Below are 23,512 nucleotides of genomic sequence, written 5' to 3'. Positions count from 1 at the left end.
GGATTCATTGATGTATAGAAAGACTGTTCGTATTAATTTTTGAAACAAACAAAATTACTGCCAGCTGTATGACCCCGAGTGAGACCTTTCCCCTCCCTGGGACGCCCTTTCCTTATCAGTAAAATGAAGGGGTTGGATTAAATTATTTCTACAGTCTTGCCAGGTCTGCAATCTGTTGGTTCCACGCACGTGTCTTTTTTTGATTAACTCTCAGTTGACAAGTGAAGCAGTTACTCCCAGTGGTATATTTTATTAGGGTTTTACTAGACCCACTCCGAGAGGCAACATACCCACCGTGTTTCTCCAGCAAAGTGCGGTCCCACTCCAAATTCAGTCACAGCAAACACGGCGCAGGGGAGTGTTTCTACAATAGGGAAGGCTTTCTACCATTGCTGCAATATTCTGAGGCCACAGTAAGTACTGGGGTCCTAACACATGGCTTGGCCGCTAAGCGGTTGGGTCCAAATATGAGTCGGTGAACAACTATTCATCCTATTTACCTGAGCTTGACTTGCCTCCTATGGGTTTTCTAAAAGCCAAAATATCAAGCTTCTTACTACAAGCATCAGACAGATTACAGACTTCGAAACTGGAAGCCATTACCCATCTAATAATTTATTACAGACTGGGGAAAAAGGGTCCTGCTGATATTTCTGGCTGAGAGTGGGCTGGAGCCGAAATAACAGTAATAATACCTATAAATCAACAACAACAACAACAACAACAATAATTAGTAGTGGTAGCTAATGTGTATGCAGTACTTACTATGGCCCAGCACAGTACTGAACACTTTACCAACTGTATATCCCCACTTGAAATATGAGGAAAACACACAGATTTGGAACTTGTACCCTTACCCATTCACTGTAGAACAAGAGCTTCAGTGATACAGAGACCATAATTCAAATCCTAGCTCTACCATTTAGCACTCTGAGTCTCAAATTCTTCAATTTAAACATGGGAGTTTAAATACTTATTTTATAGGCTTGTTTTGTAGAGATTAAATGCTTAAATCTAAAGTTATTATTATTATTACCACTATCTACCCATCAACTGAAACGAACCCTATTTTCCCAGAAACTTTATTAAAAGGCAAGAGTAGACAAGCATATACTTGGGTATGTTTCAGGTTGGCGGAGTGGGTGGGCTGGGGAAGGTGTTGGGTGTCAACAGTCTCATGGCTCTGCATAATCATTTCCAGACAATTATTCCTCCATCTGCAAGCAAAGAGCTTTGCCCCTTCGAGGTTTACACCACCTGATGACAGGCATTCAGTCATACCCATCTCCTGCGCAGCTCACTGCTGTCACCCTTGGCCTCTTGTTTGCATCCCTAAGTTAAATGAATCTGAAACCTAGATCACCTAGTCTTCCCATCTACCTGCAGATTTGTCATTATCTTGGAAGACTTAAGCATCCGTTTACGAGACCCATCCAATGCTTGGGTCTTAACGGTTTCAAAATGCTTCCAACTCCAAGACCGTTCATCTCCATCTTACTCCAGCATTCATCCCCACAGCCATACTCTGAAACTTATCATCCACCGGTACTCGTACACTTATGTATATTCCAGTGCTCCACTAGCCACTTTCTGGCTTCAGCTGCCCATCAGTCCAATTCTCTCATCTGTCCCATCATTCCTACCAAAGGTCCCCCTTCACCTCATGGTAACAGCCAGATTCTCAATCCCTTCCTTTTCTTTCCGCAGACCCCTTCTGTCTCTGATTTCTTTGGTTAGCTAGGGTAGAACCCACGATTTATTATATCAAACACACTGACCAACAAGAACCGTCACAAATACTATTTTCGTTGCAAAATTCAACTGGTACCTCTAATTCACAGAAATCATTTGATCGGATTATGCTTCATTTATGGCTGTAAGAGAGAAATCTCATTTAGGGCAGAGCAGGCCAATGGGAGATTGCAACTCGAGAAAGCACAACATCCTGAAAGTTCTCAGCATTTGAACACCATAGAAATTTATGCTGCCTGCCTCAAAGTTAATTCCATACAGAAAAGATTCTCTGGCCGACAGATCAAGAAGTGTAACTAGCAGCAAAGAATCAAAACGTAACAGTATTAATATAGTGCACAATGACTGAGCTGCAAGGAAAGTTGGGTAGCTACTAGGACCAACTGCTCTGTGTTTAGGTTAGGTGGTAAATAATCACATTACCAAAGACACAGGCTATCTATCCCCCCATCCATCCCTCCATACTCTATAAAGCTCCCTGCGTTGGATATCCAACTCTCTGAAAAGTCATATTAAAGGTGGGTCCTGGACACCCTGGTTTAGCGTTTGGGGCTGGCTTCTGACTGTGTGCAGTACAGGAGTCCTTCTGGCAAAGCCAGGATTCATTTCAAATCAACTTCAGGAGGGAGAAGACAAGGAGGGAGCTTCAATCAAAAGCCGGGAGTTGGGGAGGCTGAGGAGGGCACCAAAGGACCAAAGAAAGAGAAGGGCTGGAGGGAAACTGGGAAGCCAGGAGGGTAGGGAGGAAGCAGAAGTCAGACAGAGAGAGGGACAGGAGTGGAATGCAAGTCCTGGATAAATTATGGCGGTGTCCTTTCAATTTGGTTTATAAGCTTGCTTTTGTTCCCAGAGCCCTACGGTTTCCCACTATATGGGCACTAAGGATAAATGTCTGTGTACTTACATGTCTCCCCAACTAGACTACGAGCTCCAAGAGGATAGAGGCCATCAATTTTTATCAGTATTACCAGTAATTTATACAATGTGACTCTTCAATAAATGCATGTGGAGAGAATGAAAAAAAAATCAATGAGTGGACGGATTTATAAAATAATGAATGAATCAGGAGTAAGGAATCTGTATAAAGCAACTTTGGGATCTCCCTCAGTTGAGCTTTTTGGCGTTTCCTGTCATTTCAACATATTCTTCATTGTCAGATGTCACAGCTAAATTTTTAGGCTCTGGACCAACTAGATGGGAACCTTGGCTCTTCTAACTGAATGGCTTGGCCAATTTACTAACTTCTTTGTGCCTCAGTTTACTCATGTGAAAAATAGAAATAATAGAAATAATTACTCATATTATTAAGATAAAAAAGAAAATGCATGCAAAGCATTTAAATTAGTACTTGGCACAAAGCACTAGCTTAAAAATCGGGGTTACTTGTATTCTTATAATTATTATACCCATCTCCACCCCGGCACCACACAGGAGCCTGTAATATTTTCTTGAGTGCTACTATTTAAAGACAGCACTTCCTAATCTTCTGTTACATGTGACATGCTGCCTGGGCAGGGGAGTGATAAAGAGCATGGGACGAAGAAACCATCCAACGCTGAATACCAGGGGATGCCTCTAGTTCATGAGGGGAAAGAAGATGAACAATGAGCACAATGGAGGCTGGGGGTAATAAAAGTTTAGGAGGTTCTAGGTTTAGAAACATGGAGTTTATTTTTGGATTGGACTTCCAGGCCTTTTACCTAAAACAAACAAAGGAAACAACAACTATGTCAGCTGTGTTTATGAATATGAGCTTGCTGTGGCTTTCACAGACACAGGGAATTCAGTCCACTTCTCTCTGGTTACTAAATTATAGACAGGCACATGATGTACTGGAAAGAGAACTGATCCGGAAATCAGGAGGTTCTGGTCCTGCATTAACCTTAGTCTAGGCTCTGTAATTCTGAACAAGTTGTTTCCTTTCATTGGATCCTAGTTTCACCTTCCCCAAAATGGCAAGTTTGAGCCAGATGTTAGTTTTATGGTTCAACAAATGTTTACTGAATACCTGCTCTGTGCCCCAGGCACGGTACTAGGCACTGTGGATGTATCAGCGAGCCAGACAGCTCTTATCCCTAGACCTCATGGAGCTTAGAGTCACCTAGAGGAACACAGATGCTACAGGAGAAAGTCAGAGGGAGATAAAACTACTCTGCGGGTTAGGGAATGACCTACAAGTGCAAAAGGAGTTGGCCCCATAAAGAAGGTTGATGAAGAGGCATCTAGGCTGCAAAGAACGCATATTTGAAATTGAAATATCATAGCACACTCAAAGGACTGAAAGAAGCCCAAGAGTAGATAGAATGAGCAGGAAGAGTGACAAGAGCCGAAGCGACAAGTGACTGCAGGAGTCAGAATTTGGTTGGTCTTGTAAATCATTATGCTGAAGTGAAGATGAAGCCATTGGAGGGTTTTAAGCGAGAGCAATCCTATTCAAGTCTGTAAAAGCTCACTGGCTGATGTGCAGACAGTGGATTAGAGAACGGTAAGAGTGGAGGCAGGTGAGCCATTCAAGAGACCCTTGGAGCAGTCCAGGTAAAGACAACGGTGACCCAGACCCAGGTGAGTGTGGAGTTAAAGCCAAGTGCAAGAATTTAAGAAACATGAGGTGTAGTTTAGAAAGTGATCGTGAGAGACTGAAGTGGAAGGGAAGGAGAGCATGGGCTCACAATGTCCTTGAGGTTCTGGCAGGGGAGAGCGAGTAGATGTGGTACCATTTACAGACCCCGCCATGAATGTGCGGGTGCCAGTTTTATAGGCGAAGGTGGAAATGATGAATTCAGAACACGTTTGAATCCAGATAACTGTGAGCCCTGTAAGCGGACATGTTATATGACAGCTGCTGAGCTGTGGGCTGCAGACAGTACATGAGTCCTCAGAAGTGGATAAGATGGACAGAATCCTCTAGAAGACCAATGCATAGTGTTGAGTGGAGGAGAGAGGGGAGCCGGCAAGTGAATTTGGAAAGCAGTGTTCAGAGCAGCGGGAGGAAAATCATGCATATATGTTGTCAATGGAAGAATGTGTCAATGCAGGGAGTGTCCATGTTGCAAAATGCTGCCAAAGGGAAGGCAACGTAAGGACTGAAAAGCCCTTTGTGCTGAGCAACGGTTTACATTAGCATGCGTGACCTAGGCTAGCACAATTTTGGTGGAATTGTGAAAGTAAAGGGCTGACCATCCTTGGTTAAGGAAACAGAGGGCGGTGGTGAGAAAAATCAGGACAGTGAAGATAGCCATCTTTTAAAACATTTTTGATTGTGAGAAGATAAGAATTGGAGGGGGCTGACAGAAGAGGATTTAATGTTTAAGATGAGGGCGTGTGTAGTAGCATTGTCCAACAGAAATAATGTGAGTTATGTAATTTTAAAGTTTCTTGGGGCGCCTGGGTGGCTCAGTCGTTAAGCGTCTGCCTTCGGCTCAGGGCGTGATCCCAGGGTCCTGGGATCAAGCCCCGCATCCGGCTCCCTGCTCCACTGGGAGCCTGCTTCTCCCTCTCTCACTGGGAGTCTCTCTCTCTGTCAAATAAATAAATAAAATCTTTAAAAAAAAAAGTTTCTAGGAGTCACTTTAAAAAATGAAAAGAAATGAGTAATTTTATTACCTTTTATTTAACTTATTATACCCCAAATATTATCATTTCACAAGTAATCAACACAGTTAGTAGACATTTTATGTTCTTTTATTCATAGTGACTCTTTGCAATCTGGTATGTATTTTATACATTTCAAATTGCACTAGCCACATTTTAAGTGCTCAGTAACCACATTCGACTAGTGGCTGCTATATTGGACAGAACAAGTCTAGAGCACACTTCCATGCTGCTGAGAAGGAGCTAGCAAATAGACAGGAGTAAGAGTGGATAATGGATTGTGTGGGCTGTCAGAAGCAGTGGGGGATGGAGAAGCCTCCGATAACAGGCTCTTCCATTATAATCTCCTCCATTACAATAAATGTGAAGGAGAAAAAGTCTGCATCTGGATATAAGCAGTGATGTGCTGATAAATAAAGGTTAACAACTGGCTCTACCAAAAAAAAAAAAAAAAGCCCTCCTTTGTAGCATCTGCTAATTTCTCTGGTGTGAATCCTTCCACTGTGGCCACCTTCAAGCTACTGATGTGATGTCAGCAAACATAGAGCGGGGAGGAGACGTGCACAGTCAGCTCTGGTGCCAGGTGTGAAGCAGCTGCGGGACACCACTGAATGTAAGATTTGGTGGGAAGTGTCTTTCTAATGGCTTCTATTTTGTCTTTAAGGTAGACGGTGCCTGAGAGTAAGTAGGTCCCGTGTCTGAACATGAGAGGAAAGATGCAGCTGGGAATTTGGGAGGTTTGATGGAGTTACTACAGAAAATAGGCAGTTGAGCTGACATGTTAGCTTCCCGTCAGGAAACAGATGGACACTCAAATTGGGTAACCAAGGCAGAGCTTAATAATGGGTTTAAAAGAAGGTTTAGGAAAAGAAACCAGTAACCCATGACTAGCAACAGTGGGGAGCCATGACTGCCTCCTGGTCTGAAGGAGCAAGGAGAGGGAAAGACTCCTGACACCCAGAGAGAAAGCAGAGGGAGAGGACCACCTGCAGGAACGGGGGTCCATGCTGGATGGATCAGCTAACATGCAACTGAGCAAGGAGGGAACCCACAGCTTCCATCTCTCCTCCAGGCTCCGGCTGGTGCCCCCTCCCACTGGCCAACCCAACTACACACCAGGGTGAGGGAGGCTGGCTGGGGACAATATACAATGACACAAGCCTGCCTTATGGTTGTATAGTGCTTTTTTCACAGTGCTCAGAGGCATTTAGGAAGGCAGAAGGCAGACAAAAAGCTGGCTTCATCCTGGATTAGGGTTTGGTAAGACAAAAACAATGGTAAAAAGGTTAAACAAATACAATGGTCATGTGGACACTGGCCACGTGGAATGAGAGAAGAGGGGCAGGAGGAAAAGAAAACCAGCCCTTCAAAAAGCATGTTAACTCTGTTTGACAGGCCAGGAAACTGAGACTCAAAGCAGTAACATGGCTTGCCCAGGACCACAGGTTTAGTGGTGGAGTCAGGAGACATGTCTGCCTAGCTTGAAAGCATTTTCCACCCTACTGTTGCATCCACAAGTGAATAAACTGTTCATTTATATATACAGTTTATTTAAGTAAATTGTTGCTGGGGGGCAGGGGCATATTTTCATGTTCATTTAAGCTTTTAGTTGAAACTGAAGCATTATTAAAAGTCTCTACCCCCAACATATAAATTTGTATACACTTAAAAGCAAGGATGCCCTTGGGTATTTTCATTATAGAAGCTTATCCCAAATGTATAAGCAAGAGGTGAAGAGGGCTAAGATGAGGAAAGTACAAGGATGTTTTTTCTTTTCCTTTTTAAAAACAACAACAACAACAACAGATTTTATTATTTGAGAGAGAGAGAGCACAAGCAGGGGGAGCAGCAGGCAGAGGGAGAGGGGGAAGCAGACTCCCCACTGAGCAGGGAGCCAGATGTGGGGCTCAGTCCCAGGAACCTGGGATCATGACCTGAGCCGGAGGCAGACGCTTAACAGACTGAGACACCCTGGCGTCCCAAAGGTGTCTTTTCTGAAATAAAAGTGGAGTCAAGTTCTCAGGCATGCTCTGTTCCTCACTCCACGTCTGCTCTGGCCTCCCTTGAAGGCAATACCTGACCAGGTCACCTTCTTCACGCCCAGCGGTGTGAGCAGACTGGGGAGAAAGTGCCACGTGACTTCCCCTACGCTGCCACACGGGCAGAAGCAGCTGGTGCACGGGGAGTGCTCAGTGATGATGGGCTGAATGCAGTCGACTTTTCAAGGAGCATGTTTTCTGTGTCAAATATTTCACAGTCTGACAACAGGATCAGAGATTAGAAATCAGAGCTGCGGAGCCAGGGGCAGTGCCCAGGAAGCACTGGAATTCCCACGATGGGACCTGAGGGCCTCATCTCTCTTGGCCCATTTCTGAAATTTCCTCATTTATAACATTTGGCCAGTACCTGACAGGGAGTTGTGAGGATTAGGCGAGCCCAAGGATGCAGAGGTCCTGGTACCCGTAAGAGCTCCGCCAAAGCCAATTCCTTCCACTTCCCTGTCCTCCTCTGCTCCTTCTTTCTTTCTCTCTTTATTTCCCAGCGCTATCACATTTTTCGGACACTGTATTCCATTCACTGCAGTGAGCTGTGGTTGTCCTGCAGCTTCCCAATCATGATCACTCTAGGGTTTTTTTGTTTTGTTTTGGTCACCTTTGGGCCTCGGTGACCCCAGGTGACCATTTTGTGGAAACTGCGGCATTTTGGATCGTGGCTTTTTCCCCTTCTTTGAATAAACACTGAAAGCTTTCTTTCCCACTTATTCCAACTCTCGTTTGCCATCTGGTGCCTGGGTTGGGCGCATCTGTGTTTGCTTAATGACTTTAGGCGAAGGCCGAGTTTACATATGGGAAGAAGGAGAGGGCTTTGCTGATTTCTTCCATATGTTCATTTATTCGTATATTATGATTTTTGTAATCTCACCAGCAAAGATCCCTTCGGACAATCCTTACACTGTTCCCTGGGACCCGCTTCTTTGTGTGTTCAGCTGGGAGTGGCCGTGAGAACATTCTTACAGCGTCTGTTACCTTGAGCATAGCTCAGTGTGGCTTTGAGATAGGTACAAAATTAATGTTTGGGAGGTCTTCTTTTTGAACGGAGGAGGAGGCTTATTAGATTTGGGTGATTCTGTGGAGTCGGGAGACCTGGGTTCTAGACCCTTCTCTCCATCTGTGAATGGTGTGAACCCAGACAAGCTCTGTGACTCTCTGGCCTCGGTCTCCTCACTGCGTATCAAGGGGCTTGGGCGAGGTGCGCTCCCACTCCTGCAGGCCCCACAGGCCAAGCTTTCCCTCTCCCCTTTCCTCCTCTTCCTCTGGTCCTGCGCTTCCAGCTTTTCTAGATTTCTGCCTCAAGTGCCAATGTGTGCTTTCCCTCTTCCCAGCTCCTGAGCAGAGTGTGCATGGAAGAAAAAACCCAAGAAACGCATCCCATCTTCTGCATAACACAGGAGTGGAAGAGGATGAGCTCTATTTCTTCTTTTGTAAGAAGTCACCTTGATTTCTTTGTCTACAGTATACTTGGGCCTCAGCTTAGTGTGATGGCTCACAAGCTCTGGAAAGACACAGACCTCGGTTGGAAACCTGCCTCTTCTCTTTCCAGCCTGTGGCCTTGCGTCAGTTTCTTAATTTTCCTAAGTGATATCTTCCTCTCTAAAATGGGACTACTCCCTGTCTTGCAGGGGTGGCGAATGGATAAGTGATCGTTAATCCTAGCACGGTGTTTTGCATAAAGCAAGCGCTCACAAATGTTGGTTACCTCTGTGCACAGTGGAGAAATGCCACAAGGCTGACAAAGCCTCAGAGGAGGAAATGGAGACTACTCAGGGAAGATCACAAAATCAGTGGGTGCCAAACCTTGACCTAGAACTTAGGACTTCTGACTCCAAGGCTGCAGATCTTTCTCATGAGCTGAAGAGGGCTGGGGAAAAATGGGGGACTGGGGTGGATTCACTAGAGACCAGATGATGGTGAAGGAAGGAAGGCGGCCTAAGCCTTACTCAAGAGGACTAGTCAGTGGGAGAAAGATTCTCGAGGGGACCAGGAATGTGTATGGGGTGGTGGTGGGGGAATGGACCTCTTTTTGTGAATGTCCTCAAGTTGCTCTGAGAGGTTTTCTCTCTCTTCCTCTCCCTCTCTCACCCTCTGTTCCCCTCTCTCTCCTTCTGCCCTTACTCCTTCCTGACTAGTCTCTGTGCCCGGGAGAGTGAAATCCAAAAGAACAAACATTACTTGAATGAATGTTTTTGGATATGGCCTGACAGGTGAGGTTGTATTTGGTAGTTTAGGCAGGAAAGCTTTGCTAGTTTATTTGAAAACACCAAATTAATCTGAGTTAATTGAAAAATAATCTGTCAGGTCAGAGGCCAGCAGAGAACAAGAAAGTACCTTGTCCACAGTCCCCTCCTGGGGCCCTCTCTGCTCAGAAGCATGTGGAAGAGCAGTGCGGGAAGGGGGGGGTCAGGACAGCAGTCTCTAAATCCTTTTTCAGTCAGACAGCAGTCAGAATCTGAGAGATGGGGGTTCTCTCCTGCTCCAGGGACTGTTTCAGGGTATGGAGAGGCCGCGGGGGGTGGGGAGGGGTGTCTCGGCATTCCTGGGCCTCCACTGCCTTGTGTTACGTATGATATCTGTGTATGTATAGCATGGTAGGCCATGCGTGCACGCATGCGTCCTGTATGTTCTGGCTTAGCCGACAGTAAAAGCACGTGCAGGCATTAGCATGCAGCTGGCAGATGACAGAACGACACACAAGGAAGGAAAACGACACACGTGACGAATGAGAAGGCCAGCGTGGCTGGGGCAGAGAGAGCGAGGAGGGCGAGTGTGGGTGAGACGGAACCGAGAGGCAGGCTGGGCTCACACCAGGAGCCCCTGCAGTCTCCTCTCCTAGAGCACCGGGAGCCTAGGTGCCACCACCCAGCTGCCCCTGCGGCACTCAGTCCGGCACGAGCCAGGGGCTGAGGTCCGGCGGGGGTGGGGCATGAGGGAGATGCACACAGATAGGAGAGGCCTTCAGGAGTGATGGGGTGATGGATCGGATGGGGCGTTAAGGAGAAAGAGTTGGCGGAAGTACTCCGGAACTCTTAGGTTTCTGGGCTTAGGCATCTGCCCCCCATAGGCAGAGGCAGAGTGAGAACTGGTAGGTACCGAGAGGTGTTTGCTTAGAGGCTGCTTCTCTAGATCTGACACGGCTCCTTCAGGGTCACTGGGTGAGGGAGAAGCAGAGCCTCAGCCTGGCCTCCTGTTCAGAGAACAACAGCTACAAGAAAAGCACATCAAGGTTAGTAATGTTGCAAAATTCCTCAGAGACCTGGCCAAAGCTTACATCAGCCAGTCATGTGCATTTTAAGCTCTATTATTCAGTTAAGAAATGGATTTGTCCTTGTAAGTGCTACAAGATCTGGCACTTAACACCTGAGATGTGAAGGCACGGTTTCTTTTTTTCTTTTTAAAGTGGCAGAAGCTCCGGACAATCTGGGAGTTATCAATGCAACTCCGGACGCCGACACAGGGCCTACGGCTCAGACCTTTCTACTGAGGCGTCTCCCAGTTTCCTTAGGATGGTGAGGGGGAGACGGAAGGAGAGGAAAATGCCTGTCAAGACAGAAGACGTGAGGCCATCAGCAAAGATAGGACACTTACACGTAGACATCCTGGAGTAAAACCACGGCTGCCTGGAATCCTGTAAGCCTCTATTGCGGGGGTGGGGGGGCAGAGGTGGGGGGCCTCCAGCCAGGAGTGAATGTGTGCAAGATCCGGGCAGGCGATTCAAGGTTGGGGGAGACAGTCAGCAGCTTTTTAAGGCTGGAATGCAAGGGGGAGGGCCTTTTAAATCAGAAATTAGAACAAAACTTCCTCCACCTCCCCCCCACTCATCTCCATCAGGTTCCTACTTGAGGACCAGGTTTTCTCTCCACCTTTGTGAAAAAGGTGGAGACAGAAATAAGAATCATGAGCACACAGGAAGCACTCACTAGTAACAGTGGCTAACATTCTCGGGTGCCCTATGTGCTTGGCACCGTGTCAAAAATGTTCATCATGTCTTATCTCATCAATATTTGCAGCAACCCCGAGAGATAAGTATTATCATTACTGACTCTGTTTTACAGGAGAAGAAAAGGGAGGTGAACAGAGGATAAATAACTGGCCCAAGACGACCCAGCTAATAAATGGTAGTAGGTCCAGGCAGTAGAATCCATTTGCTTAACTCAGTGGCTACCAAAGGGCGAGGCGGTGGGAGCTGGTCATCTGGGGTGTAGGCAATGGGGGGTGCGCTGTCTCTAGAGAATTAAAATTTAATAGTAAAACCAGTTAAAAGATCCATCTCTCTTTTTTTATTGTCATATACGTTAACAGTACATGAGTAGTAAAATCTCCCCTCTAGGGCAAACCTCTCCTACTCGATGTATCTCCCACCTCCCCTAAGGTGGCTTAACCACTCTAGAAGGGAGAAATCACAAGTCACATTTTGCAGATTTCTTTCTTTTTTTTTTTTTTTTAAGATTTTATTTATTTATTCGACAGAGATAGAGACAGCCAGCGAGAGAGGGAACACAAGCAGGGGGAGTGGGAGAGGAGGAAGCAGGCTCATAGTGGAGGAGCCTGACGTGGGGCTCGATCCCGTAATGCCGGGATCACGCCCTGAGCCGAAGGCAGACGCTTAACCGCTGTGCCACCCAGGCGCCCCAACATTTTGCAGATTTCTAATCCCATCCAAACACTCTCATTGCACTCTGTGCTGCTCCTTTAAGCCCTCATTACAAGTATATTGGTTATATGTGCATGTGTTTCTTTATTGTGTATCTCTGCCATCGGACATCAACTCCATGAGGGTAGGGGCTGTGTCTACAGTTCGTGCTGAAGTACCTGGCTTAACATGTTGGTGTTGGTTACACAAAAAGATATTTGCTGAATGAACAGATGGGTGAAGGAATGGTCAATCTAAAATGCCACTTCCTTCATGAAGTCTTCCTTGAGGGAAGAAGAGCTTTGCTCTTCAGAGAGGAAGGTGGAACAGGTGATATTGGCAAAAGCTGTCAGAATGAGCTGGGCTCTTCTCTCCAGAGCAGCCCTGGTGTGAAGAGTGTGGGTCCTAGTGTAGCTGTGAGCTGCAGGGCACCCCCACATTCCTTATGGAACTACCATTCCCGGGAAGAAAAGACTGCTCGTAGCACTGATATTTGAGAGCTGATAGTTTCCGGACCTGTCTAGGGCCAGAAACTACTTATACTAAAGCATAGATTAAGGATTATCTTTAGGACTGCACTATCTTTAAGACCTAGATGCAAAAGATCCCAGCATGTTCCTTAGAGAATCTGCTTTGTTTTTGGCACGTTTCTTAGTTGCTAGATAAATGTAGCTCTACAAACATCTCTATGACCTGGGATGTTGTTTTTATTTTGAAATGGGAACATGTTCGTTTAGAAGTTCGTTAAAACTAAGATATATTTTGCTAAAGCACTATGGAATCAGCATCCCTTCAGCAGGCCTCTTCAAGCCCATTTGTTAAACAAGACTGTAATCCTTTGTAAAACGTTCTAGATGTCATGCTGTATCATGTCCTCTTTTTTTTTTTTTTATCCTTTAAAATATATTTTTGTATTTTGTCCCTAAAAATAAAACGACGTCTGTTCCAGGCAACCTTTCTGGGTGGTCCACCGTGAGAGAAGAGTTCCCAGGTCTCCTCTGTGAGGTGGGTCACGGCGAGGTCAGTCCTTATGCTCAAGGCCAATGTCCAGGAGGGAGGCTGCCTGAACGCTTGGTAAGGTGACGCAGCGGGAGCATAGGGGCCTGGCATCACAGCCACCCACGGAACGGTCTAGAGTTTAACATGGAGTCTGGCAGAGAAGCGGCAAAGACGAAGTCACATGGAAAGTTTCCTGAGCCCCAAATTCTGCCACGATATATTTGAAAAGTTCCCTGGGGTTGAGGGAAGGGTCCTGAAGAGGAAAGTCCCCAGTGAATGGTGACACCAAAAAGCTTGCTTCTTTCTCTGACTCACTACCTGGAGTTTTCATCCTATGAGACAGTTTAATGAAGGCAGTAACTCGAGAAGATGAATGCTTACACATTTGTTATGTCTGGCAAGAAAGGATCAGTGGAATAGTCCCTATACTACAAGGCATGTTCATCACATCAACTAGCTATAAGATGGGGAAGCCGAGAGCAGGGTCCCAAGGGAATGGGACATGGGAAAGAGAAGTGTGGCTAGAGGGAGCTGGAGGCAAGAAAGTTCTCTACAGCCGTTCAGCTCTTAAGGAGTGGGAGACAACTAGATCCCAGAGGAATTTTGAAGTATTTTTTCCTTTCGCCCACTGATCATCCTACCCTTTTCCCCTGGACCCCTTCCACCCTCCCTCTTTCCTTTCCATCTTCCCTCCCCTCTCTTCGTATGTATTTATTGAACATCTACCATGTACCAATTACTATTTTAGGCTCTGGCAGTCCCTGGTGAACAAAATCAGCATGGTCCCCGCCCCTGGGAAGCGTAGAGCCTTGTAGGGCAGACAGACAGTAAACAAATATTCCACCAAATATCTGTAATCACGCATTATAGTAAGTGCTATGAGGCAGAAGGACAAGGGGCTATAACACGTTGTGTGAGGAACACTAGCTTAGATGGGGGTGGGGGGCGGTCAGGGGATCCTTCTCTCTGAAAGTGACATTTAAACTCACAGCTGAAGGAAGAGGAAGACCTAAGTCAAGAAAAATATGTGTGTGTGTGTGTGTGTGGGGGGAAGCATTACAGCCAAGAGACTAAAAGAAATAATAACAATGATGATAAAAGCAATAGGTGAGACTTACTGAATAGTTACTATGTGCCAGTCACTACTCTAAACATCTGATAACGATTTATTCATTTAACCCTCACAACCACACTGCAAGGCAATTTACCATTATTGTCACTATTTTTCAGATAAGGAAAATAAGGCCCAGAGAAGTGAAGGAGCCTGCCCATCACATAGCGAGAGAGTAGAGAAACCTAGATAAAACTCAGGTAATCTGGCTCTAGGAAAGGAAGACCTGGGGAGCTAAGGAAATGAAGGAAAAGACAGAGAGGCTGAGCTGTAGCAATTGCAGGGGTGGAGGGAGAGGGTGCAGCCAGCCACTCAGGGGCCATCTGTTCCAGAATGTTTCCTAAATTCGGTGGTGGAGACCCACTGCAGGGGTCTTGGGGGGGTGAGCCTGACCTTTTCCCTGGCCCTGTCTGGTTGCAGTGGGGAGGCAGCCTGGAGCAGGCACCCAGCTGGGGGAACAGGGCAGGAGTCCAGGTGAGGGTAACGGGTTTGCATCAAGTACCTGGTTACATAACTAACCAACTGGCTGAGCTTCTGAGTGCTTTCCTTCCCTCTCTTAGCTCTGCCCCCACCGCTTTCTCTGTTCCTGCCCCTCCTAGCAGCAGGCAGGGACCCTGTGGCAAGACCCCGCTCCTGCTCCGTTTGCCAAGCTGCAGATCGACTCTGGCATTCCGTCACCTTCTCCACGGCACCCTTCCCGCCTCCCCGACTCAGGATCCTTCTCCCCCTCGCCTGTGTGCCTGCCGGGAGGGAGCAGCTGCCAGTATCTAGAACCCAGCTGTTCTCCCAACTTCTCGCAAGTGTTTCTTAGCGTCAATGCTTCTAATTAGTTAAAATAGGAAGGGGGGTGGTAAACAGAGGAGCAAAAGAGAGACCTAATTTTAGCTGGAGCCAAAAGGACTTTCCCTCAAATACACTGTGATCTCAAAATACTTAGCTAAGCGCATATGGACGCGGTGGGGAGAGGATCTGAAGAGCTACAGAAGGCACATTCAAAGCCAACGGGCCAGCCCCTGCCTTCCAGAACGTGGGACTGGATGGGAGCGGAAGGCGACGCCAACAGACTGAATCCCTCCCCTGTGCCAGGCGCCGTGCGAGCGCGTCGTGCGCATCCACTCGGCGATGCCTTTCCTCTTCCCAGCCGAGGACGCCGCAGGGGCTAGGATCACCCTCACTTTACACAGTACGGAACTGAGGCTCCGTGGGGCTGCCGGCGTTTTGTCTAAGGTGACACGGCTGACCAGACAGCCAGGATTTAAACGTGGGTCTCTCTGACTTCCAAGTGCCTGGCGAGAGCAAGACGGGGTCTCAAACTGAGGACAGATCGAGGAACTGGCGGACTGCTGTAACAGAGATGCAGGGCGAAGCATCGGGACGAAACCCAGAGGATGCCGCCTGTCCGAACGTTTAGTGACGTTCCTGTAGAAACTGGCACGGCTCACTCGGGGTCTCGACGTTCTCCACTCCTGACCCCGCTTCCAGCCCTCACAAAATGTCACGAGCAATTTACAGGTAGAGAGATCATTTGGTGAATGCCCCCCCTTTCACTACGGCAAAAAACAAAACAAAAACAAAAACCAAAAAAAACCCCAAAAACCAAAAAACCCCCACAAAAAACACCACTGCTTTCTGCAATCAAAGGAGATGCCGTTTGGCAAAAGAATCTGAAATGGCTAATCCCACCCCCACCCCCAGGCTGCCTTCCTAAGGTTGTGGTGGAATCTGGGCTCCTTCAGAAACGGGCCACCTGGTAGGACTCATCACGTCAACTTCCTTCATCTCAGTTCAAGCTTAAAAGGCCTCTTCACTGGGAAGCTCCCCAGTGAGGTTTTCCACGCACATCTGGAGACTTTCCACAATAGGCCTTTGAAGCGGCCTGAAGTATTCCGGGAAGCCCGGCTCGCTGGGCTGAGGTTTAAAGAGCAGAAGCCCACATTTATTTTTCTTTCCCGCCTTCTTTGACAAAACTCCCCCCAGCGGTTTGTGGGCACTTGCAAAGCGGCCCTGATTTTCAGCTTACTACTTGTAGGGCTGAAGTCTTAAAGAAAAACAACAAGAAAGCACATTCTAAGGAAGCACCGATACCATAAAGATCTGTTTCTGGGTTTGGCTCCTCAGCCAGACTCTGAGTCGTGCCTTAGTCACCGTTGTCGCAGGAAGAAAATGAACTATGGACTGAGACAGACTCACTCCATCACTCAGCACGGGTGACATTTTGTCAAGTCACTCAGACTTTTGGATTGGTGAAGGCAGTCGACAGTCCCTGCTGTGTGTGGAGTGCCAACGGTTATGTGAGGTGGGGTGAGAGTCGGCCACGGACTTTATCAGGCCCGTGCTGTCCCCCAGCCAGGATCACTCTCACTCACACCAGCTAGCCCCTACCCATTCCCTACAATGACTCAGGTGATGGTTTCCTCTTCTGGAAATGTTTTACCTTTCTCTTGCCCAGTTCTGGTACATGGCTTTTTTTTTTTTTTTAATTTAAATTCAATTAGCCAAGGTATAGTACATCATTAGTTTTTGATATAATGTTCAATGATTCATTAGTTGCATATAACACCCAGTGATCATTATATCACGTGCCTTCCTTAATGCCCATTGCTCGGTTACCCCATCCCCCCAAAGTACATGGCTTCTATGCTTCAGCACCTCCCTAACCTCTAATCCATAGTCTGTGGTTTTTTTTCCATTTTCAGTGTCTGCCTACCATGCCCTCTACCACCACTGGAACAATGTAGACACACGGTGTTTTCTTGTTCATTGTTGTATCTCCTTACTGAGCACAGTGCCTGGCACATTGATGTGCTCAGTGAATATTAACTGATTAATTAATTAATTTAACACATATTTATTAAGCACCTACTCCAAGCAGGGTACTTATTCTAGCTACTGAAGATACAGCAGTGAGTAAAAGAGACATAGATTCTGCTTTTCTATAGCTTTATCTCCTCGTATGGAAAGTCAGGAAATAGGTTAAGGAAGGTGCCTGGGTGGCTCAGTTGGTTAAGTGACTGCCTTCGGCTCAGGTCGTGATCCTGGAGTGCCCGGATCGAGTCCTGCATCAGGCTCCCTACTCAGCAGGGAGTCTGCTTCTCCCTCTGACCCTCCCCACTCTCGTGCTCTCTCTCTCTCTCATTCTCTCCTTCACAAATGTATAAACAAAAAATCTTAAAAAAAAAAAAAAGGAACTACATTAAGGAGATAGACAGTTGGCCCCTGAACACTGCAGGGGTTAGAGGCGCCAACCCCCTACACAGTTGAAAATCAGCATATAACCTTTGACTCCCCCAAAACTTAACTACTAATAGCCTACTGTTGACTAAAAGCCTTACTGATAACATACACAGTCAATTTATGCATATTTTATATATGCATTATATACTGTGTTCTTACAATAACAGAAGAAAATGTTAAGAAAATCATAAGGAGAAAATACACTTACATTAATGTATTCATTCAAAAAAATCCACACAGAAGTGGACCTTCCCAGTTAATACCTGTGTTGTTCAAGGGTTGACTGTATGGAAGGATTTCTGGTGATAGCTGCAACATGTAAAAACATTAGAAGTCCTTACTCCCTTCCTTCCAACAAGAAAAAAGCTAAAGAACAGAAAATCACTGATTTTTCTTGGATCAACTGGAGAACTCAGGTTGCAAGGCAAGCCACCACCCTGAAATCTGGAGAGACGAGAATCCAGACAGTAACAGTTGAGATCTTCTTATCTAGAGCAGAAGCCACTGGAACAACAAACTGGTAAGGGAAATTCAGCAATAATTTTGAAGTGCTAGGGATGAGCATGAGACTGAGAAACTTAGGGGCCACAGTCTTAGTGGGAGGCCCACACTGGCATGGGTTTTACTGCCAAGAACCCACAGGATCTCACTGTGAAGAGGCAAGAATGATTCCCTCTTGACTCCAGCAGGGGGAGAAAAAGACTAAATGCCGTGAAGTAAGCCAGAGACTAGCATACTCCAGCTTTCCTGTCTCACTGAGGAGGGAGGAAAAAAGGCAAGAAACATTAGTGAAGGTCACTAAAAGCTAAGATTTAATCAAAAGATCATAGAATGCTTTCCCTTCCCCACACCTTAAAACTATACCAACAGGGCTCCAGTATAATACATTATGGCAATAAGAACTACAGGACACAGCCTCTATCTAAGGAGAAGCTCCTAGGGAAGCTCTAAGAAAAGAAATGATAAAAAGATTTAAAAAATATAAAAAGCAGAAATTAATTAAACTGAACACTGGAAAATAACAGGGAAAATGAATGAAACCAAAAGCCGTTTCTTTAAAAAGACCAGTGAAACTGATAAATTTTAGCCAGGCTAACCAAGATAAAAAGAGAAAAGGCACAAATTACTAATACCAGAAATTAAAGAGAGGTCATCACTATTGATCTTATAGATATTAATCAGATAATATAAGAATCCTATGAGCAACTCTGTGTCCACAAATTTGGTAAGTTAAATGCAATGCTTATTTCTTTATGCAAATAATCAAAATTCACACAAGGAGAAATAGATAATATGAAGAGAGCTGTATCTATTAAAGAAATTAATAATTACCTTCCAAAAACAAAGTACCAGGTCCAGAAGGCTTCATAGTGAATTCTACCAAATATTTAAGGAAAAAATTATACCAGTTCTTTACTACCTCCTCCAGGAAAATGGAAGCAGAGAGAGACATCCTGACTCATTTTGAGGTCAGCATTAGTCTAGTACCCAAACCAGAGAAGGACATAACAAGAAAGGAAAACCAAAAACCAATGTCTCTCATGAATACAGATGTAAAAATCATCAACAGCAAATAAATCCAACTACAAATAAAAAGAACAACACCCACAGCTAAGTGGGATTTATTCCAGGTATGCAAGGATGGTTCAACATTCAAAAATCAATAATGTAATTCATCACATCCGCAGATTAAAGAATACAAATCATATGATCATATTAATAGATGCAGAAAAAGAATTTGATAAAATACACACCTTAAAGTTCATTCTTTGCACTATAATGTTCAACAGGTTTTTTTTTTTTTTAAAGATTTAATTTATTTGTCAGAGATAGAAAGCATAAGCAGGGGGAGCGGCAGGCAGGAGAAGCAGGCTCCCTGCTGAGCAAGGAGCCTGATGCAGGGCTCGATCCCAGGACCATGGGGTCATGATCTGAGCTGAAGGTGACGCTTAACCGACTGAGCCACCCAGGCATCCCCAGTGGTTTTAACAAATGTACAAAGTCACATATTCACAATGACAGTATCATGATAGTTTCACCCCTCCCCCCAAAATCCCTGTGCCTCACCTAGTTAATCCTCCCCCTACTCTCCCTGAGCCTTTGGCAACCTCTGATCTTTTTACTGCCCCAATGATTTTTGCCTTTTCCAGAATGCCACATAAGTGGAATCATGCAATATGTAACCTAGAGTGGAACGTGCGGTATGTGACGAGCAATCCAACTGTATCACGAATGTATGAAACAATCTCACTGAAGGGTGTGGGAGATAAAGGTGCTGACCTAAGTAACTTCGGAAATGAGACAAATTTGTAAAACTCAAGGTAAAAGAGACTGCACCTCAGCTCTGTACTCCAGTTGATAAAGTTGTAGTGCACAGAGGGATGGGTTAACAATTCTGGTATTTCTACACTTGTATCCTGGAACTGGACAACTACAATTAAGGAAATGTAGGGTGGATGGTAGGAGCCAGGTCTCTCACTGAGTGGGAACTTATAGATAAGAGAGGGAGGCTAGGATGACCCGTGTGGTAAGAGATTACGGTTGGAGATAAAGTAAACTCATGGTTAGCTTCAAGTAGACAGAGATAATTGCATATATACATATTTATAGATATGGGTATACACACTGATTAGAACACACGGAGGTATTGGCAGGGAGGGTCTAGAAGCACCAACATCTCAGTAGGAATGAGCACACTTAGAGCCCAGATCTTGGTTTCTGAGATCATTCTCCAATAAAAAGAATCAGGGCTCCTTGGAGAAGTGGCTGATTCTAGTACTGGGGCAGGAAATAGACAAAATGAGCTTGGAGGATCTTGTAGTGTCAGGAAGGAAGGAATTAATAAAAAAGAACACACACAGTGAGGGGTCATTTCAGAGATAAAGGACCCAACTGAGGAGTTCCAATGGCCAAAACTAAAAAAACTGAGGAACAGAATAAAGTAGTACTGGATTATAGCCCCAAATATCACATAAATATCTATGAGTTCACACTGTTCTAAAGAAATTGAGTGAATGAATGAATGAATGAATGAGTGAGAAATGTCCCATGCAGAAGAATTCCAAATTTATGTAGATATTTCACCCTTAAGGAAGTGCAGCATAACTTCCTTATGTGTGGGCTGCACATGGTGACTTCTTCCAAAGAGTGCAGGGAAAGAGCAAAAACTAAGTAATTTTACAGTGGAAAAAGGTGGCAAACATTCTCTCAGCTAGATGGTCAAGGACTCAATACTAATGGGGATAAGTCCTGTTGATAGTCTATATCTGGGTATAATGTGATAAGAATGGCACTTTGTCTCTGTGGTCTCCTTCCCCAAAAACCTTAACTCTGGCTGAATCATGAGAAAAATACCAGACAAATTCCAACCAAGGAGCATTCTACACAATATCTGACCAGTATTCCTCAAAATGGTCAAGGTCATCAAAAACCAGAGAAGCTTAAGGAGACATGATGACTGAATGTAATGTGATATTCTGGATGAGATCCTGGAACAGAAAAAGACCATTAGGTAAAAACTTAGAAAATCTGAACAAAGTAGGAACATTAGCTAATAATGTACCGCTTACTGGCCCACTCGTCATAACATAACCTAAGGTGGTAACAATAAGGGAAAGATGTCAATGTTAAGGGAAACTGGGATGGGGTTTATAAAAACTATAATCCCACAATTTTTCTGTAAATAAAACTGTTCTAAAAACTAAAGCTTGTTAAAATAATATATATGCATGTACATATATACACATACACATATATTATGTCAGGTGGTTCTATGTCTTAGAAGGAAAGGACAAGTTGGGCGAGGACGATGGAGGATGAGTGGGGAAGGCGTTCTGTGTGGGTCGCCAGCAATGGAGTCTCTCTGATAAAATGATCTGAAATGATATCTGTTAAAGCGATATCTGAGCAGAGATGGGAAGGAAATGAGGGAGGGAACTGTGTAAATATCTAGGGAAAGAGAATTCCACGCCGAGGGAACTGGAAGTGTGAAAGCCCTGAGGTTAGGGGTGTGTTCAGTTCACACAAAGAAAAGAAAGAAGCCAGGCAGGTGGAGTGGCCTGGGGCAGGAACATAGGAGCAGGGGATGGAGTCAGAAAGGGGGTAGGTGACTGGCCAGGCGGGCCTTATAGGCCACAGGAAGAAGCACGAAGCAAGTGAATCAGTAAATAAGATGAATGAAAACTCTTTATCTTGAAATTTATTCTAGGCATTCCAGACTTTTTTTCTTTTTAATTTAAATAAAGGGTCACCATAATACACCTCCCTGCACCCCCCCCACGAGAACACACACAAATATTCTTTCATAACAATGCCAAAACTTCTTCGCCTGCAATTATTCTGACAAAGCCCTCTAGTCCCGGAGAAGCTGTCTAAGGCATGCCATCTCCTCTCTGAAACAAAATCTCAGACGATTTCTAGGCAGGCAAAGTGCAATGAAGGCTTGGGGCCAACTCTTCACATAATTCAATTTAAAAAGAAACTTACATATGCCTGAAATCTTTAGATAATGGAAAGAAAAGTGGATTTTCCTCTCTTCGTTATTAAAGTAATTGGCTCAAACTCTCATTTCATTTTGTACTTGTAGGCACAACCCAGAGTCTGTAATTAGTTTCAAACCACCAAAGTAGAAACAGAATAAAACCTCAACTAACTGAAGGACGTTTTTTTCCTTGACATACTTGGCTTTCGATGGCTACAGGCAAAAGGCACCAATCCAAAAAGTAAGCTTATGACTGGGACTTGTTTAAAAAACAAAATAACTTGCAAAGTATGTCTTGGGTGAGTCCCATATGAGATCCTTACCAGCCACCTTCTCCATCTCTACTCCTAGTCCCGTACCAACAGAGACAGAATCCTGGAGGACAAAAACCCCACTTGTCAGAGGACAGCCCACTAGGCTCATCACTTGTGTGCCAAGGTAGGCACAAGAACTCTCACCAATAAAGACGAAATCAAAAACACCTTTCTGTGAACTTTCCTTTAACCAGAAATGTCCATAAAGGCATTCTTCTGCTGAGCACGGGAGTAAAACGTGGCTCTCTCAGTAGTGGGGACTCCGTCTTGGAATATCTTGATCTATTTAAGGGTAATTGGTGCCACACTCAATCACTGGACACGTTTTTGGGGAGTTAATCCTTCTGAATCTCAATTTTTCCATCTGTAGAATGACAACTATGCTATCTTCCTGAGAAGCCCTTATCAAGAGTAAATGAAATAATGTCCCTAAACCCCTAGAACAGGGTCTAGCTTATAATAAGTGACTGATGTGTGTTGCTTTCTTTTTTTTTTTTTTAAAGATTTATTTATTTATTCTAGAGAGAGACGGGGCAGCGGGATGAGGGAGAGGGAGAGAGAATCTTAAGCAGACTCCATGCTGAGCACGAAGCCCACATGGGGTTCGATCTCACGACCTGAGATCCTGACCTGAGGCGAAAACACGAGTCAGACACTTGACAGACTGCACCACTCAGGCGCCCCTGGGTGTTGCTTTCTTTTATACCCATGCTTCTATAGCCTGTATTTGTACCCGACATGGATCCGGTAAATAACCGTCTCCTGATAAACGCTGAACACGTACTGTCGGAATGAACTATCTCACCAGTGATACTTTCTGTAATGTCATGACGTCAGAACGATACTTTCTGCAGTGACACTATGATGCCGATAATCACAGCCATTTACTGAGCGCTTCCTGCTGGTCAGGGGCTGTGACCCATGCTCACACACGTAACTTCCCTGAGTTCTCGCCATCGCCTAGGAAGGCAGGCCTTCTCTCGGCTCCACGTTACACATGGGGAGCTGAAACGAGCCATTTTCTAGATGGCCCAGCTGGTAAGTAGCAGAACTGCATTTTCAGCCCAAATCCTTCTGATTTCAGAGGCCGTGCTCTTAACGGCTAGGGCACCCTGCACAGTTATTTTAGAGCATATTTAAAATACAAAAGGCACTTTTGACTTCTTTTGTTAAGAAGGACTCAACTAGGGTGAATGAGGCTTCCTGCTGCTCCCCAGAACAGCCTCATCCAGTTGGACTGGTAGCTACCAGGAAGGAGGGGGACTGGTCGAGCTACCGGGCACTGGCCTTGAGAAGGTGGCTGAACAAGTCATTCAGTCCTGTTCTGAGGAGCCAGCATCAATC

The 23,512-nt window shown here is 45.3% G+C and overlaps 1 protein-coding gene across 17 annotated transcripts in view; it reads right to left on the bottom strand.

The window, feature by feature from the left end:
- The window catches only part of FGGY (FGGY carbohydrate kinase domain containing), a 424,400-nt gene that overhangs the window by 41,102 nt on the left and 359,786 nt on the right, over positions 1-23,512 (bottom strand). The window lies entirely within an intron of this gene.

The sequence above is a fragment of the Ursus americanus genome, chromosome 12, assembly GCF_024610735.1.
Source record: "Ursus americanus isolate L20-20 chromosome 12, mUrsAme1.1.p, whole genome shotgun sequence".
Lineage (NCBI taxonomy): Eukaryota > Metazoa > Chordata > Mammalia > Carnivora > Ursidae > Ursus > Ursus americanus.
Note: the sequence above shows the minus strand (reverse complement) of the source record. Positions and strands in the feature narration are given on the sequence as shown.